The sequence below is a fragment of the Trichomycterus rosablanca genome, chromosome 20 (genome assembly GCF_030014385.1).
Source record: "Trichomycterus rosablanca isolate fTriRos1 chromosome 20, fTriRos1.hap1, whole genome shotgun sequence".
Taxonomy (NCBI): Eukaryota; Metazoa; Chordata; class Actinopteri; order Siluriformes; family Trichomycteridae; genus Trichomycterus; species Trichomycterus rosablanca.
In genome coordinates, this window is record NC_086007.1 from 22,936,137 (window position 1) to 22,955,765 (window position 19,629).

Sequence of the window (19,629 nt, forward strand, 5' to 3'; positions counted from 1 at the left end):
TCAAATAGGATGAAACGGTGGTCAAACAGCCAGCGAATGAATGAATAATGAAATAAAAAAGAAAAGGTCCTGGACGTTGTGTGCGGCTAGATGGCGTTATATTCAGCCTGCGACTGACAACACACTGGATCGTGGGCGGGGAGAGGTTAATTTGCATATGAGCATTTCTGCACCAATAAGATCGCCACGTGGGCGGAGTCAGTGGGTGGGCGGAGCCGCTGAATTATACTCGATCATGCAGCAGTGTCTTTATCGGCAAATAACAAAAGCGGTGACAGAAGCAGAAATCTGAACATCTGATGTTTGTTTTTATTTCTGTTTTAAATCCCGAGCGTTTACCGAACAGATCGGACTTTATCCGTTTCACCGCACGATCCCGCAATTCTGATCTGGATGTTCTGAAATCATTCTCTTCCATATTTCCTTTGGATTACACAAAAGGCGCTGTGTAGTACCTTCAGTCCGGTAAGTGTTCAAACCAGCATCCATGCATTTCTGATCATCTGATCAGGTTATCAGGTCTGATTTCTCCATCTGTGTGACTTATCTGATGGGTTTGGATGGACAGAACATGTGACCCTGAGGCCACCTTACTCTGATCTCTCTTATTTGGAATTTTATTCTAAACACTTTTTGCAAACACACCTTCCACAGCTGCACCCATGCCACCCAATACATGTAATAAACATAACAGTTTAAATGCCATCACGATGCTGTGTGCAGACCTTCAGAGCATCATTTACAGTAACCCAGTGATGTGGTGAGGATGAAACCTAATCAGCATCACTACTGCAGCAAGTGCACTTGATGCCCCTAATGCTTTCTGATCACATTTTTGTGTCCAATTTCATATTCTTATTTCAATTATTATTAAATAGTAGTGTTGTTGGTCAAGAAAGACTCAAATGATGTTCCAGTTTATTCCAGAGCTGTTCTGTGATGCTGAGGTCAGGGCTCTGTACAGGTCACTGGAGTTTCTGTGAACCAACTTTTCTTTATGTCTTTATGGAGCTTTATGGAGCTTGCTCTGAAATAGGACAGGGCCTTCCCTAAACTGTAATTAATTTTGTAATTGGGATTTATTACACCAGTTAGAGATCATTGTGGCTGAAACACATTAATTCAGTAATTAGAAATGTTGTCCCATTACTTTTGTACACAGGGGGCATGTTCTTAAAGGTGGAATCAACCCCACCCAAAACAGGTTTAATATCTGATCAGGTTTCATATTTAATATTTGTGTGTACGTTTTATTGAAAGCCATAATAGATCTCTGATTCATGCCATGTTTGCTTTAGAGCGGCAAATAGGTCATGATTCTGCGGTTAACTTTACAACCACAGATCTGCGGTTTATGTCAGGTCTTATGGGCCTGAAACGTAAAGACAAAACCTCTCTACAAGTTATATTGTAGTTTAAAACAGACACCTGAGTTAAGGGTTAACAGGGCAGGATGTAGAGTTTCATTTATTTTTGCTGGTTATTTAGCACAGGAGTCTGTATTGTTGCATTTGAAAGATTTCAGGCCAGTTTGGGTTGTTTCTATATGTTTCCTTGTGTACACTGGACGTCTACCTTAAATTGCTTTAGGTGCGAAGAGGTGTGAATGTTGCCACCTTGGTCGGAAATGTCAGTAGGAAGAAAGAACACATCGATATTGATCACATCTCGATCTCATTTTTGAAATGTGTTGATTTGTCTAATTGAAAATAAGCACACTGCAGTGTAAATGGGATCGCTGCCCAGGCATGTGGCATCATCCTCAACTGGAATGCTTTGATACCCATTTTCCATTTTAAATATGACTCCTATATCAAAGCTCAATACTAATCTGCTACCACCATCCACAAAGTAACCCAGCTTTGATTGCCAGTTTCTGTTGCCAAGTTATGCAACAACAAAGGAAGAATGCTTTAATAGGGATGCCCTAAATTACATTCTTTTATTTATAAATTATAATACAATACCAATGTCAAAGCTACGTAGAAGTAATGGTCAGTTCTTAATCCTGTCCATACTGCCAAGCCGAGCATTTTAGGTTAACATTGGTCCTGTTGCCAAGACAGTTCTTGATACTGATACTAAATCAAATCATGTGTAATGAGCATCAGATAATAATCAGCCACTATATGTCCAAAAGTATGTAGACACCAGATAATGAGCTTGTTGGATATCCCATTCCAAATCCATGAGCATTGATATTGACTTTGAAAACCCATTGAACTGTTGACTATGGAAACATATCAATCAACTTCGAGATTGACCAAATCTACCACAATTAGAGGAGGGCCTTTATTATCACTGACGGATCCTTACAGTACACAAAGCTAGTAAGGGGAATATGTGTTAAAACTGTTAAAACTTAACTAGTATAACTAGTTATCCACTGTTCAAAAACAAACCAGATATTAGGCTGCATACAAAGTGTTAAGTGAATTTGTGACTAGCCTTACTTGATTACTTTCTTCATGTGGATGTGCCCAAAGCTTTAAACTCAATGATGCGTTTTAATTTAAACATCTATGCACAGTTTTATGGCTAGATTTCTAACAGCACCGTGCGTTCAGTCCATTAAAAATGACAGCTCTGGGGGTCCACCCCCCATCCTGAACGATGTGTTTTAAGTCTGCTCTCCTTTGTTAGTCAGTTAAGAGCGTGAGGGGACGTTGCAGCTGGAGACACAATAGCGAGGGGTCAGGGGGCAGGCAGGCAGGCAGTTGCAGACCGGGGTTTGGCATTGGAGGAAGACGTTCCTCCCTCTGTTGGAATCAGGGTGTGACCTTCAAGACTGAGCGGTCGACTCAAGTGTTACACCATACTGCATCCTGTCAGATGTTTGCAGAGCCACTAATTAGCTTAATTATCTCTGCTCGTTTTGTACATTCACAGAGGAGAGAACATGGTGCATACATGTTGCACATCATTTTAGTCATATTAATATAATTTGATGATAATTTGATTTGAATCATTTTTGATTTTTTGATCAGTAATTAAAAACCAGACAAGTTGGGACGTTTGTAAAACACAATAAAAAGAAGAATTTGTTAATTCTCTTAAATATTGATATATAAACACATTTAGAATTTGATGCCTGCAACACACTCCAAAAAAAGTTGAGGTTTTTGAAGATTACTCAAGTGTTTCATCACCTTTTTCATCAATAAGATGGTTTTGGAAGCTGAGGACACTAATTGTTGCAGTTTTGAAGGTAAAAATTTGTCTTGCTGAAATAATCAGTTTTTCATATTCATAATCATAAGACGCCCTGATGGCAGCATGTGTCTCTCTAAATACGTCAATGGTACCTTCATACAAATGCAAGTCACCCATGAGGTAGCCATTGATGCACCCCAGTACCATGACGGATGTTGGCTTGTGCACCTTTTACTGAAAACAGTCTGGATGGTCCTTTTTATCTTAGGTGCGAAGAGCTCAACGTCCGTTTTCCCTACAACAAGCTGAACCGTGGACTAATCTGACCACCGCATCAGAGATGAGCTCAGACCTAGAGAACTTGGGGGCATTTCTGCATAGAATTAAGTTATGGCTTAGTCTTTGTGTAATAGAGTTTCAGGTTTCATTTCTTGATGCAGCGGTGGTCTGTGTTAAGTGACAATTGTTTTCTAAAGTACTCTTTATTAGTAGCATAGAGTAGCATGACTCTAATAAAGGTCATGGACATGCAATGGTGGTTTCCAGCTTTGCCCTACACAGACTGAAATCTCTTCACATTTCTTAAATCTTTTCACAATATTATGAACAGTAGATGGTGAAAACACATTTCTCCGACATTCCACTAGGAATGATTGGCAATTCTCTCCTGATGTTTGACACATAGTGGTGACCCATGGCCCATAATTGCTTTTACAGACCAAGGCTTTGGTGGATCCTCCTTTTATAACCAGTCATAATTCCATCACCTGTTACCAATTCACCTGCTTCTTGTGGAACAGTGTAACTTAAATATTCTCATTATGTTTTATTCTTATGCTTCTGTCCCAGCTTTTTTGGATTATGTTGCAGGCATCAAATTCTCTATGTGTTTCTTTGATAATACAATGATCAGTGGAAACATTGGACGTCTAAATTTTATGGCTGGACTCATTCCTCAAAGGTTATATCAACCGTCTGTTCAAGAACATTCTGTAATTGTTTGGAAATTAGGGACACCAGTCATTTTTTTTAAAAGAACAACCTTTTTCATTTAGAATTGATGTAACACTTTGGCTGCTCAGTGCTTCACAAATCACCACATTTTCAATAGAAGACACAACTGTGCTGCAGGCAGGCCAGTCTAGCATGTGCATTTTCTTACAACAAAACTGCACTTTTCCCCCTTTTTCTTTTTACACCATCACAATGACTAGCATGGACATTTCTAATCATGGCATAATTACAGTGGTATTACACTCTATATAGTACATAGCATGTGGTTTAGGATGCAGCGGCAAACAAAATTGTCATTATCAGTGCTTCTCTGAGAATCGAATCAAATTGTATGCATATTTCTGAATTCTTACCCCAATTATTTACCATCTGGGATTCAAACTGGAGAGCTACAGATTTTGGCAGTGGTGGACTAGCGTTTTAGACTTAGTGCTGTGCCACCCGAGCGCCATCAGTCAACATTACAGACACAAAGCAAAAATAGGTTAGTGGATCAGATCAATTAATATTTCGATCTGACACAGATCCAGGATTACAGGCCAGTGTCAGTAATGTTTTGTCTATTTTTATTTTCGTCAATGAATCTCTTTTTGTAAATGTTGACACCCCCCAACACACACACACATTTCTATATGTATATCATTTACAGTTTTTAAAATTATTGTTTTGTTGTTGCATTGTTAGCAACTCTAAGCAAAACACAATAATTTATGGCATAAATTATGTGGACACTTTTTAAACTGTTTTTTTTAAGCCACACTCATTGCTGGCAGCCGTAAAAAAGCTACAATATTAAATGATTTGTTTATGTTTACAACATACAGCACACACTTTGATCCAATGCAACTTAAAATTGTAATTGAATGAAGTGAAAAAAATGGCTTGTTTATGGGCTCAACATTGGCATCTTGGTGGTGTTGCTTGAACCATCAACATCCATGAACCTTTCTGATCAGTTGTCCAGTAACTCAAGACTGCAGCCATGAATTCAACACGGGAAGGTGGGGCGTTAGGGTTTCCTGCCATTCTAAAACATTCCTGCCATCAATAACTGGTGGGAACACTGACGGATCCAAACATGATGCAAAGCTACTGAGCTAATGAATATACTAATACCAGGGCTCTAGACTAACTTTTTGCACTGGTTGCACTGGTGCGCCTAACTTTTTTTCTTAGGTGCACCAGCACAAAAGTTAGGTGCACCCAAATTTTCGACCGGATCGCATTTAACACCGCAGTTTTACAGGTTCACTTTTTTTTTAATCGTTGTCCATATAGGCAATATTGACTTGTAAATGATTAAGTAACAATTTGGTCAACATGGCCTCGTCTGATGATCTATTTGCTGCTGCCTGCCGCTGAAAGGCAGCAAGGAGAGGGGACACTTGGGCAGTGCATTTATCCTGGCATGTAATGTGTTTTATAGATGCATTGTGCTTTTTCAGCTTTTTAATTCGAAATGTATTACAATCAGTCACAAATGCACTATTGCCGGCCATGGTCTTCTTACACTATTTACAGTCAACTATAGTATTATAGTCTAATTATAGTAACTATAATACATATACATATAATACAAATTATAAAAATAATAAGAGTAAATTTGTGTATGTATGTGTGTATACTTGTGTATGTATGTGTGTATATTTGTGTAGGTTTGTGTGTGTGTGTGTGTGTGTGTGTGTGTGTGTGTGTGTGTATGGGGCTCTAGAGTGTAATCTTAATTGCAGTGCATTATATTATCGGCTTTACACAGATTCCCAAAATTGCTTGCGGTGCACTCACTGTGTACTGTGATTACATGTATACTGATATTTCATTTTCTTTTAGTTATTTTTATATTTTACTTAACGTAAACATTGTTGTGTTTTTACTTTCACTATTGCCGCACTTTACCGCTAGCATTAGCCACTTGCTACTGTAGAGGGTCGGCTCACCTAGCCGCTGTCCGGTGGGGATGCTGCGGGTCTTTTGCTGCGCGGTGGTGGAGGTGTGGGAATAAAAACACACGACAGGGTCGAGTCACTTTAACTGTTTAGTCAGGACTTCAAAGAGCGTTACAACACTTTATACCGCCTAGTTCCAGCACCCGAACTTCAATCCTGGGGCTATACGGCGAGTCTCATATACAAAACTAAACAAACTGCAGAGCGTCCGAACGCACACACACAAACCAGGTGCTGCATTCTGATTGGCTGAGCTGAATGTCACATACCGCCACTACAATATTGTCCCGCCCTTCACTATCTCTGATTGTGTGTCTGTTGTTGAACCACAGGGAGACTTTCAGAGTCGCGGAGACTTTTTTTCCCCTCGAACAGCTGGTCGCACCGGTGCGACCTAAGATTTTTTTTAGTCGCACCATTGAGAAATTAGGTCGCATGTGCGACCAAATTGGTCGCACTCTGGAGCCCTGAATACATATTATGATCATGGCCTTGTAGTAACATAACTGTTGAGCTACTATTGTTATAAAACACTGACAAAAATTTTAGTCTTTGAGACAGTCACTGGATGTTCTAGGTTTACATTCAACTCTTAAGGTAGGCTGTGCTGTGTATTGTAGCTTCCATTAAGCACATTTTCCCGTGAATTTGGTAGGACCCTAGTTACAGCCAAATCTATAAGCTGTTATAGCCAAAAAATAGGAATATGTGGTGCAACTGAAGAATGGAATGTCCAAGTTCATGGCTAGGTGTCCGTTTACTGCTGTATTACCCATTTCTACCAAAAGCCTCCGGTCACACTTGAAGTGATCGCTTAATGTCACGCCATCTGTCACTTCACCGCGCCACCCACTTTCAGCTGATGTCCGTGATCCAGCCATACACTTCATCTGGTCCAGAAAAGCCGCACATTTATCATACTGAAGCACTCAGACAGGCACAATGTCATAACGCGAATGTGGGCAAGATTGTGTTCAAGTATGAGCTGCTTTGAATGAAGCATGCCCTTCCCTTCAAGGTTATTTCCAATTCTTGATTTATCTGATTGTACTCTTGCCATTTTTGTGGATGCAGATGAGGACCGCTTTGAGGATGTTACGGCTCTATCCTCCTTCTGTTTTGCTTTTTGGTACCCCAGCTGATGAGCATATGTAGAATAGAAAGGGAAGGAAGGGTTTAGAAAAAGGAAATGCAGTACGTGGCGTATTTTAGAAGTCTACACACCCCTGTTACAATTCCAGGTTTTTGTGATGGAAAAAATGAGACCAGGATGAATTATTTCAGAACTTTTAATGTGACCTATAATATGTACAATTCAATTAAAAAACAACTGAAATTTTAGCAGACGCTTTTATCCAAGACATTATACAGTTTAGGCAACTGAGGGTTAAACACCTTGCTCAAGGGCCCAACCTGGCAGTGGTGGGGTTTGAACCAGCGACCTTCTGCTTACTAGTCCAGTACCTTAACCGCTAGGCTACAACTGCCCTATGGTTGCATACATATTCACACCCTTAAACTAACACTTTGTTGAAGCACCTTTTAAATTTTAGCGTAGCCAATCAGTCTTCCGCTGCTAGGGACCCTGATTGCGTCCAAGGAGGGTACATTTACCCGTCACACAATCCCTCCGACTTGTGAACACAGCAACCCCTTTTTATTCGCCCATTCTTTGGTGAATTCATACGTTAGGCCAGTCTCGCGCATGGACAGTCACTCACCGATCTCCACATTCCTCCACGTCTGTACTGGCATGTTTTCCCACCGGCAGACTAGTGGCCAATTTTGCCTGCTAGGGGGCGACCAGCAGACCAGTAGCAGAGCTGAGATTCAAACCTCTTTTACTTGCCAGTTTTTGCTTATTACAAAAACAACATGTGTGTAGACTTTTATATCCACTGTGTTTTATTTATGGGTTATTTCTAGTAAGGAAAGAAGTATGTGGACACAGCTTCTAATAAAAAGTATATCAAATTATTGTATATTAAATACGTCCAGCTTGGACAGCCTAGCACAGTCTAGCATAGTACAGAATACCCTGACCTTGTCTCCACTGAACATTTTGGAATGGGCAAGCATTACCCCAAACACACTGCTTCCCAAAGGAGTGAGGTCTATTACCAATGCAAAACAGAGAGGGGGACGTATTGATCATCCATAGTTTTGGAATACTATGTCTAGTAAGCTTATGGTCAAGTGTTTAGATACTTTGAGCCATCAAGTGTAGCTTTGTGACCTCTCTTGATTGACATTCTTTCGCTCTAGCAGCGAGCGTCTCCCTTTTCTGTATGTGGTCTCTGCTAGACAAACAGATTCTTTGTTTTTCGGTATTGAGTCAGCGAGGCCATTCAGGGTGAAGAGGAGTGACGTTGTACTTACACACTTACTCCACATCACACTTCATGTGGTGCCAAGGCTTTTGTATGTCAAGGCTTATCTTCTTATCACGACTTCCCCCAAAACCTCCATGCTTCTTAAATGTAGCCGCTGCACACTGCATACTCACTGATTTTCACTAAGCATTTAATCCGGGACAGTGACACAGGAAATCTGCTGGGACCTGAAACTCTGGGCGTCCGGCTCCATATTTTCACACTATTAATTACCTACCTATTCACACCCCGGGGCAATTCACAGCTGTCTTTGAGTGGACAAGGAGAGAACAAGATAATCATGGGTTTGTTCGAAAACCTAGGGATCTCTCTACATAGACAGCATTTTACGTCCTCCTATGTGCGCTCCCGAGAAGGAGGCTGTTCAAAATCCTAGATGCCTTAATATGCTCACTACTAAGGTATCTTAAAATGTAAACGCTATTTTGACTCAAGAACGAGTGAACATCCGATGCTGCCTTAGCGGTGGAGGCAATCCCACCATTCAACTTTTCTCACAGAAAAATAAAAAACATGGCGGACGGTGTGGAGATAAATAACTAAACACAAATAAATTATTATTGATTTTTAATTTGTATAAACTTGCACAAGTGTCATTTATTTGCAAATTTGGGATTGTCAGTGAATTTAACCGTTTTCTGTACATGAAGGGAGATGTTGGTTGACATGCTAGCACGTTGTTCCACCCCATCCTATTGGTTTGAATGGCATGAGGCTAACTGTGTTTTTTAGCGAAAACTGATGGAATCACTGTCTAAATAGTGCATTCGAATAACATGCCTTTTAAGTCAATTAATTATTAGAATCATCTCTACTTAGTCAGCTCACTAGGTTTTCGAACACACCCCATATTAGCTAATCTAGACATTAAAAGATGCAGTAATCACACCAAGACCCACAGGACTAATATTTTTGTCAGTATCTGCGCTACCAGCTTAGCCAGCTTGCTGTCCCAGTTTAAAAATAAGGTATAAAGAAATATAATATGATAAAATGTAATCATGAATAACAGAAATTATGGCTATAACATTAGTTAGCCGGGGTGTCCATGTGGATTTCCTCCCACAGTCCAAAAACATGCAGTTAAACTAGTTGGAGATGCTAAAATTGCCCTAGGTAAGACTGTGTGTTTGCCCTGTGATGGACTGGCGACCTGTCCAGTAAATTCGACCGACCGCAACCCTAAATAGGATAAAGCTGTGGTAAAACAGACAATGAATGAATGTTAGCACAGTGTTTGGTAAACGCTAACACATAATTATGCTTCCTCTCTTTCTTTATTGTTTATTTCTCTCAACAGAAACAGCCTAATGTGCCTTAATGTAGCAAAATGAAATTAAAACCCAGGATTTCTTTTATACTGTGGTATTATAGCTACCGTTTATTGTCAAAATATACAGAAACTACAGAAAAATTAGCAACACGCTATAATTGTACAGTTATGATTATTAACATTTGGTAGGATAGTCATTGCTTATGGTTTTAGTACATTGTTATGTGTTAATATTTACTTAAGTTAAAGAAGGTTTTAGAAAATGTGTCCTTTTACTTTTTACTACTGTGTGTTAATCTTATAGCTCATCAGATGTGCTATTAGCATTGTAGCTCTTGGAGCACACACTAATGGAGCACACACATAGCATCCCATGGATTCAGAGCCTGGATCATTGTTATTGCTAGCTTACGACAACTGATTTAGATAAATTGGATGAGTCTGCTTACTGAACAATTCGAATAAAGAGTTTGTGTTTGAAAACAGATGATAAGGCATAACATTATGACCACTGACAGGTGAAGTGAATAACACTGATTATCTCTTCATCACGGCACCTGTTAGTGGGTGGGATATATTATCCTCAGTTGATGTGTTAGAAGCAGGAAAAATGGGCAAGCGTAAGGATTTGAGTGAGTTTGACAAGGTCCAAATCGTGGTGGCTAGATGACTGGGTCAGAGCATCTCCAAAATTGCAGCTCTTGTGGGGTGTTCCCGGTCTGCAGTGGTCAGTGTCTATCAAAAGTGGTCCAAGGTAGGAACAGTGGTAAACCGGCAACAGGGTCATGGGCGGCCAAGGCTCATTGATGCACGTAGGGAGGGAAGGCTGGCCTGTGTGGTCAGATCCAACAGATGAGCTACTGTGGCTGAAATTGCTGAAGAAGTTAATACTGGTTCTGATAGAAAGGTGTCAGAATACACAGTGCATCACAGATTGTTGTGTATCGGGCTGCATAGCCGCAGACGAGTCAATTAGGAAGGTGGTTATAATGTTATGCCTGATCGGTGTACCTCACAAGACTACTCCTTGTGACATTGTGTCTTTTAAATTGGAACACTGATGGGTTGACAGGGGTTATTGATTGATGTCAGTGCCCAAGCTCACTAATGATGACTGAAAAGAAGCGAATCCTCACAGCCAAGACCTTAAAAGTTCTACTGTAGAAGACCAGGAAAGCAAAACAGTGACTGGTAGTGGGTAGATGAATAATATGCAAATGGTTCAAGAGAAGAGAAAGCGACTGCAGAGCCCCCGGGAGAATCCAGCATTCTTTCCTTTCTTTCTGTACATTCTGTCTCACTCCCTACCTCCCTCATTTTTTCCCCTCAATCAATACTTCCTTGGGCGCAGCTTGCCGCTGATATTAGCGTTTCTATTTCCCTCCTGCTTAAGCCTGGCGCTTTTGATCTCTTAACAGCTTGCAAAATGGAAGTATTCGCTTCCAGGAACAGCGCGTACTTGGGGGTTGATTGTAAAGTGAGGCTTAAGCCGGGCTAAAGACATCAGTGTATCTGCTGGGAAACTGGATAAAGTGGAAAGTTGGGAAAGAAGCAGAAGCACATCACAAAATAAATGCTTGTATTATAGACATAACACACCAAATTAGATAGTATATCAATATTGGATTCCAGAGCGCAGCAGCTTTATACACCGATTAGGCATAACATTATGACCACCTTCCATGGACTCTACTAGACCCCTGAAGGTGTGCTGTGGTATCTGGCACCAAGATGTTAGCAGCAGATCCTTGAACTCCTCTAAGTTGTGAGGTGGGGCCTCCACGGATCGGACTTTTTTGTCCAGCACATCCCACAAATGCTTGATTGGATTGAGATCTGGGGAATCTGGAGGCCAAGTCAACACCTCAAACTCGTTGTTGTGCTCCTCAAACCAGCCGCAGCCATCAGGGAATACCGTTTCCATGAAAGGGTGTACATGATCTGCAACAATGCTTAGGTAGGTGGTACATATCAAAGTAACATCCACATGGATTGCAGGACCCAGGGTTTTCCAGCAGAACGTTGCCCAAAGCATCACACTGCCTCCGCCGACTTGCCTTCTTCCCATAGTGCATCCTGGTGACATGTGTTCCCCAGGTAAGCGATACACACGCATCACAGTGTTGGCATCACAGTTTGGCCCTTGTGAAACTCGCTGAAATCTTTACGCTTGCCCATTTTTCCTGCTTCCTAATATATTCCACCTACTAACAGGTGCCGTGATGAAGAGATAATCAGTGTTATTCACTTCACCTGTCAGTGGTCATAATATTATGCCTGGTCAGTGTATTAGCGAGCATGTTTAAGCAGGTAAATACTGTTATGGCTGCCATTGATAAAGTAATGGAAATGCTCCTCTGGTGAACCAGTTAAGCGATTTGAAATTTCAAACTGCTGTGTACAAGTGCTTATTTAGCCAGAAGCTAAATGCAAGATTTAAAAGTATCCTCTCGACACCAAAGTACCAATACCAAGGTCAAAAAATGCTTAAACTCTGTTTTGTTAAATGTTATGGGAATATTCACAAGAGGACGAAGATTCAGTACCACACTTCTATCTAACAACAAAGTGCTTAAAAACTCCTGCGTCTGAGTTTCAAGTTTGACCTGATAGCCTGAGGTAAAACTTAACCGAAAACAGAAAAACTAAAGAATCAAATAACCAAAATTCAATAAACAGAACCACACGAATTAAATAAACAGAACTAGCTTTAAGCAGGACCTTTGCTCGGGCGGTAGAGCGCTGGAGTCGAGCGTGCTAAGATGCTAAACGAGCGTTCAGTGCTGTGAAAAACACGCCTAAAGGGCAACGAAGCAATGAAAATTATGCAAAGAGCTCCCTAAATGAATAGACCACTGAACAAGAAATCAATCAGCCACCAAACGCAGAGGGAAGTGTGGCGGTGTCACTGAAAAAAACAGGGGGATGCTTGAGAACAAAGCTGAGAGGCTGTTGGGTATGACTTTTTGGTGAAATAGGGACTATTGTAGTGCTAGATAGGTTCCATTCCACACTCATTTTATCATCTTTACTGGGTAATCACTGAGGTGGGTGTAAAGTTCAGATGGTTCTGTTTCTAAGAGTGACTTTTAGCCTGTGCCCACCCATCTGACATGCCCATTCCAAGCATCTTAACAAGTCAGAAGCCTGATGTAAGGTTTACAACTCTGACAACTCCTCAGTGCCAACTTTTTTTTATTAATTGAACTTTATTTATTGAATTTTAATAAAACATACAAATGTCTTGCCGATGTTTATAATAAATGTATAAACAATGATCCTTAAATAAGACATTACAAAATGTAATTGTTTTCACCAACAACTGACTGTGTTCAGCAGGAGGGTCAAAATTCACACCAATCAGCCATAACGTTAAAACCACCTCCTGGTTTCTACACTCACTGTTTATTTTATCAGCTCCACTTACCATATAGGAGCACTTTATAATTCTACACTTACTGACTGTAGTCCATCTGTTTCTCTACATACCTTTTGAGCCTGTTTTCACCCTGTTCTTCAATGGTCAGGACCCCCACAGGACCACCACAGAGCAGGTATTATTTAGGTTGGGGATCATTCTCAGCACTGCAGTGACACTGACATGGTGGTGGTGTGTTAGTGTGTGTTGTGCTGGTATGAGTGGATCAGACACAGCAGCTCTGCTGCAGTTTTTTAAATACTGTGTCCGCTCACTTTCCACTCTATTAGACACTCCTACTTAGTTGGGTTAACATTGTAGATGTAAAGTCGGAGACGATCGCTCATCTATTGCTGCTGTGGTATCAGTGGTCACAGGACGCTGCCCATGGGGCACTTATGGCTGGATATTTTTGGTTGGTGGACTTTTCTCAGTCCAGCAGTGACAGTGAGGTGTTTAAAAACTCCATCAGCGCTGCTGTGTCTGATCCACACATACCAGCACAACACACACTAACACACCACCACCATGTCAGTGTCACTGCAGTGCTGAGAATGATCCACCACCCGAATAATACCTACTCTGTAGTGGTCCTGGGAGAGTGTACTTATACAAGGGATCTTCAAAAAGTTTCCGCACTTTTATAACCAGGAGTTCGGCTTGCCTCTCTAGACTTCCTCAGTGCCCCCGCTTATATTTAGCAGAAGGAACAGAACAAGGGAAGGACTGAAGGGTCAGTGGAAGCACAGCTCGTCTGACCTCCCCAAAACCAGCTGCCACAACAAAGGACCCCTGTGAGACTTCTAAAAAGATGTCCGACCAGAAAGTCTTTTTTGTTGTTATTTCCCCTCCGCCTCTGAGTCTCTCCTACTTTATTGTATCCCTATAAATGTGTCCCAGCTGTTTAGGTTTTTCACTTGTCTTTTTTTTGTAGGTGACCTCCCTTACGCTGAATTAACCTCAGCCTATATGCATTCACTGGGCCAACAAACACACACATAGTAGGCACACGCCCTGGCAGATAGACAATAGTCTGCCACACTTTCTATACAAACGTGTAATCTGGGGTTATTCCTAAAGCTGTCGATTAGCTTTGAGTCTTTAAAAAACGTACTCAGATTACAATCTTAAGCCTAAACCTGATATCAGTTTGATTCCACAAATGTGTCCTGTTGTTCCAACAGCAGCGCGTGGCTTAAAAATTTGTTGGGGTTGGTGTGGTTGAAGGGGAAGTGGGGGGGGCTAGACGTGTCTTTGTGCGCCAGCCGTTGTGCCCAACACACGCTTCTGCCTGACAGACACGTGCTGACAAAAGCAAGTGGAGCGTTCCTTCGATTATTTGTCCGAAGGGTTCGGTGAAAAGATGAGATGCGGAGGCCATCTGTGATTAATGCTTTAATCCCTTCACACCCCACCAGACCCCTCCTCCACTTCAAACCCCAGCTTTTGTCCTGCCACACTTACTGGATGGGATCCATTGTTTTGCTTGGCCTCCCAAAAAGTTCTTGAAAGTGCTCCCGGAGGAGTCCCGTCGCTCCTTCCGCTCAGCGTACTCTCAGGAAGCCTCCCTTCCCTTGCCGACGATCCCGAATGCATTTTCGCATTGATGTACTTCTCTTACGTCTTCGTTTTATAGCTTCTCCACTCCAGCACTCACGGTGTACATAATCTCGGGCTGCTCGGAAGGCCTGAACGAATCCACATCTTTTTTTTTTTTGCCTGCTTAAACGCTCGAGACAGCTGGCCTCCAAGCCTGCCATTTATCAGTCCTCTGCTGCCTGCTCTATCGCTTCCTTTTAGTCCAGATCAATATGTTATAGCTGCTTTATGGAGAGCATCCATTACACTACAGATATAAACTGCCATCAAATTCCTGTCAATTCTCAAAATAACATCAGTCGATCGGGTCTCGTTTGGATAAGTTGAAGGTTCCAGGGTGACTAATGATGGAAAGTTATTTTGAGGACACGTTGGGTGATATGAAAATATAACATCAATTGGAAGATCCATTGGGTTCTGTTAGCTGTTAGTTCTCTTACACCAAGGCATGTATTGAACCAATATTAGGAGGTATCAGTATAGGTTGGGATGTCCAAGCTACAACCCACGGGCCATTTCAAAAAAGGTAAATGGTTTGCGGGCCATAGTTTGGACACCCCTGACCTATACTGAGACTTCCAAGTATTGGCTCAATACATAACTTGATGTATAAGCACTAGGTATGTTAGAAATAACATAATAACAGAGGCAGTTGTAGCACAACAGTTGCTGGATTAGTAATCAAAAAGTCACCACTGCCAGGTTGCTGCTGTTGAGCCCTTGAGCAAGGCCCTTAGCCTTCAATTGCTCAAAATGTGTACTGTCACTGTATTGTAAGTTGCTTTGGATGAAGTTGGCTTGCAATTAAACTCTGGGTGGCACTATCTCATAAAGCCAATCTAAAGCGCTCCCCATCTTGTTTCCCCAACTCAAAACATTAACGTTACACCTACATTAACATTCCTGAGTTTTGGATGAACATGGTGGACAGTGAATGCACAAGATTACAGCTACATACTGCTGCTGCTCTGTGTTGATCATGAACCTCGTCAGCACATCACACAGTCACATCCAGTAAGACGGATTGAGTCGGTATGAATATTACCAGCTCAGATTTAGTAATGAATTTACCAGGGTTCACTAAATCTCTCTTGTGTAATGACGTTTACTATTACCATGTGGTCCAAAGCAGCTGTCCCCCCCCTCCATTAGCATGACAATACTGTCCACCCCTGCTGCCTGCACTGGATGCCACAAGCCATCGAACAGCCGTGTGGTTATTTCCTAGGAGTGCTGTGGGCCATCTGTGGACTTGTCTCTTTTCTCTCTGCTCACACATGGCGAGGCTGGGCAAGAGTGTATTTATGGGGTAAAAGGTAACAGACGTGTGTATGATCACTCAGGTTTGTTGACAGTGGGGAAAGTGGGCACTGTAACTTCAGTTACCTCAGCAGATTTGCAACTGCTAGCATTAGCGGCTGGCAGAGAGCCCTAATTATTACAGCATAGCTAAAAGGGAGAGCAAGCAGTTAACATGTCATGAGGGCTTTCACAGGATGTCAGCGCTCACTTTCACCACCGTCAACAAACCTGAGTGATCGGACGAGAGATGCAGAACGACAGCAACCCAACATCCCTGATCTCCACAAATGTCTATGACCTAGAACCTCCAAGATCTACGCCTTCGTCTACAGTCGGGGTGGACCGGGATTTAATCACCTGGTTCCAAAAAACTGATGCAGAAATCATTAACATTCCAGCCCTTTACAAGTGTCTGAAAACTTTTGACCTCCACTGTATGTTATAAAATACGATCGAGTGGCCAAGTTTAAAAGGATCGCACCCCTGTGCCAAGAATCTGCGATTGGCACTAGACACGTTGCTTGTCTGCCCAAGTCTCCTCTACCTGGTAGAGCCACTCAGCCCTGACGCCCGCCATAGCTGCTGTTGCCACGAGAGATGGTTGCCAGGCATCAGAAAGAGGGAGATACGTATATATGTCTGTGTCATCTTTCGGGGCTGTTGTTGTTGACACCAGTCACAGCATGCCTTCCTCGTTTGTATGACCTGCATAACAAACGGAATTTTGAAGAGATGGAGGAATAAAAGAGGCGGATGAGAGGTGAGAAAGTCGAGGAGGTTAGTAATAAGGAATGAATCGAAGTGGGAAGTTGAAATGTAAAGGGAGTGGTGTTAGCGCTCGACCTGTTTACTACTAATAATAGATTCTTCAAACGTTTAACAGTAAGATCAAAAACACTTGGGACAGAACTAAATTGAGATGTTGAGATTATGTATGGGAGAGGAAACAGAGTAAACAGAGGAGTCTTAGCCCTGATTTTCCGCACACCAACAGGTGTTGGAGGCAAATCAGTTTGAAAATCCGATCATGATCACTTTGCTGTGTGGATTGCTCAAAGACGGGATCCGAGAAGCTCACCAATCATTCGCAGACTCAAGAAAAATATCTCGTCTCCAAATATCTCCAGATCCTGTAGTGGGAGAAGTGTTGCGACCAGGTTATGACTGGCAGTGAGTGCGGTGTCGAGCTACAGCCAATAAGAACCAGTGTTAATTTTGACAGCAAATTTTGATTTAGTTTTAGTCATAGTCTTTTGACTAACATGTAATTTAGTTTTAGTCATAATTTAGTCATCTGAATTGTTTTAGTTTTAGTCTAGTTTTAGTCGACTAATTATCATAAGAATATAGTCGACTAAATCTACAGTCGATTCAGTCGACTAAAATACATATTTGTTTGTTTATTAGGATTTTAACGTCATGTTTTTACACATTGGTTACATTCATGACAGGAACGGTAGTTATTCATTACACAAGTTTATTTGATTCTCAAGGTTATATTGAACACAGTCATGGACAAATTTAGCATCTTCAATTCACCTCACTTGCACGTCTTTGGACTGTGGGAGGAAACTGGAGCAAACTCACGCAGACACGGGGAGAACATGCAAACTCCACACAGAAAGGACCCGGACCGCCCCACCTGGGGTTTGAACCCAGGACCTTCTTGCTGTGAGGCGACAGCGCTACCCACTTAGCCACCGTGCCGCCCTAAAATAAATATAAAGGGTGTAAAATGTAAATGCTTTTTTATCACTTCCCTTAAATTATTTGTCATTATATACACTTACACAAAATGAAACATTTTAACCAGTTATGGAATATTATTAATGTTTGAATGTGCAATACACACAAAAACAGATTTAACTTATTTTAAACATCTTTATTTACCTGACCTTGCTTATTGAGCATAACAATAACAAAATATTAATGACCAGTAGGCCTGCTCTGCCTGAAAAATATATGCATTGTTCATAACAAATTGCATTTTACATTCTTTATAAAACTGGGTACCATAAAAGCAGCTGTGACATTATGTTGCCATTATACTGCCAGCGGTGCCAGATGTTTCAGATTTGTTGTTTTTACCCTGGATCGCCCCACATGGTTTACACATATCGTCTTGTTTTTCACGACGTCAAATGAGAAATGTGTCCATATATCGGCTCTCATCTTTCTCCCTGTTGACATTGTGGAGTTAACCTAGTTCCATGAGTAAAGACAGTTCACAGGCTAGTCTGGTGTTCCCGGGTTTAGATCAAACTTGTGCGAGTGTGGACTTACCGCGGTACAGAGCTATCTCTATCTACGGCTCTGCCGCGGTACTGCAAAAGATTTGTACTGATTGGATGGATAATCGGCTTGTCCCGCCCCTCCACATACGCTAAAGTAGTTCTGATTGGATCTCTTCCTAACTTGTCCCTACCTTCCACAAAACTAAATCAGTTCTGATTGGATGTCGTCCCTGCCAAACATTTTCGTCTAATTTTTATTCGTTGACGAAAGTGTCCATTCATTTCGTCATAGTTTTTATCTTTTTTTGTAGTTTTTATTTAGTCATCGTCTCGTTTTCGTCATGAAAAAAAGGTTCGTTGACGAAAACTATGACGAAAATCATTCGTCAACGAAATTAACACTGATAAGAACGCAAGATACTGAGTGAGGGGGAAAAAACCACTTGGTCTCTGGAAAGAAAGCTAGAAATAGAAAGACAGGACCTAGCCCAGAGCTAGGCTGAGGTTAGCTTAAAAAAGCTGTACCCCAGGTGTAGCAGTAATGTTAATAAGGAGCAAAGAACGCTTTAAAGTGTGGTTATTTCTTTAAAAGTCGACCCCGCCCACCATAGTCCAACCCCAGAACTGCTGACTGGTGTGGGCGTGGACTTTTTTCACCAGAAAAAAAAGGAACTTAAAGGAAATGACATCACACAACAAGGGTTTTTCTCACATATCCACAAACCACAGTTTATGTGTGTTTTGGACCAGCTCTTGACCATGTCTTTGTTTGGGAATCATGTCAAACCACACTTATATTTGCAGAGCTCTAGTGTGTTTTTACAGACCCTGCTTCCTTATTTACTTTATCCCTAAAGAACCACAGTCACTTTTTTTACCACAGTGATGGCCCTGTCGTAGCATTTTTGTACAAGTACGCTGTTTTGTAAGTGTGTTTATGCATCCAAGGCCCATCTGTTCACTGACTCCGGGCTATGCGGCGTTGAGGACATAGCCAGTCTGGTTAGGTGTCCGTGTGTACACATTGAACCGTCTCTGCTGGTGGGCGTACATTTGGGTCATGAGAAATTGGGACGGCTTCGTTCCGCAGAACACGATCAATCCGCCTACGTCAGTCCACCCAGCAACACATTTCAGTAAGCAAGGCGTTATGCCATATGGCCAAATTATGTCGACGCTTCTTTAAACTGGTGGATTCAGCTATTTTTTACCACAACTATTGATATAAGGCTTACAAATCAAGCATACAGACATGCAACCTTCAGACAAATGCATTAAAAATGGTAATCATGAAGAA

General features: G+C 41.6%; 1 protein-coding gene across 1 annotated transcript in view; it reads left to right on the forward strand.

Annotated features, from left to right (window-relative positions):
- Positions 1–429: 429 nt before the first annotated feature.
- numbl (NUMB like endocytic adaptor protein) overlaps positions 430–19,629 on the forward strand; it is a 46,332-nt gene continuing 27,132 nt past the window's right edge. Inside the window, exon 1 of the mRNA XM_063017226.1 lies at positions 430–465. The gene's annotated coding sequence lies outside the window, so the exon portion shown is untranslated. The remainder of the gene's footprint in view (positions 466–19,629) is intronic.